The following is a 564-nucleotide window of genomic DNA, read 5'->3' on the forward strand; positions in this document are numbered from 1 at the left end:
CGATATATTTGTTTGATATGTCTGATAATATCTGATGTAACAGAAGAGGATTAGGAACCAAAGAAAAAAAATCTGTGCTCCAACCAGAATGGTCTTCCAAACTTCGATATACATCCTATTTACACTATATATTATTTCTTATGATATAGAATAACTTATAAGAATATTATGATAACCAAAAAACAAGTGATGAAGACTTTGATTTACCCTAGAAAAATATAAAGGCTGTGGAGGGAGCATGTTTGATGGATAGCGGGACTTATTAATCACACGGTTGTGAAATGCGTTTTGGACAATTATGCCACCTAGCCGTCTTTATAGTTTTGGTGAATTTGCTTTTATGAGTCTGGGTTGTGTGGTAGGGTCAACTGGGGTTGAGGGACGAAGGATGGAGGGTTTGGAAGGTTCGGGTCGGGGGCTTAGGGATGGGTTATTGGGAAATATGGAACGGGGATCGAGGTATAAGGGAACCGGGATGAAGTGAGGGATAGTCTAAATTCCTTTCTACTTTTAGATCGAGTAAACAGAGGAATAATTCAACAAATTGCCTAATATTTCTTTTTT

This window comes from Panulirus ornatus, chromosome 5, assembly GCF_036320965.1.
Source record: "Panulirus ornatus isolate Po-2019 chromosome 5, ASM3632096v1, whole genome shotgun sequence".
Lineage (NCBI taxonomy): Eukaryota > Metazoa > Arthropoda > Malacostraca > Decapoda > Palinuridae > Panulirus > Panulirus ornatus.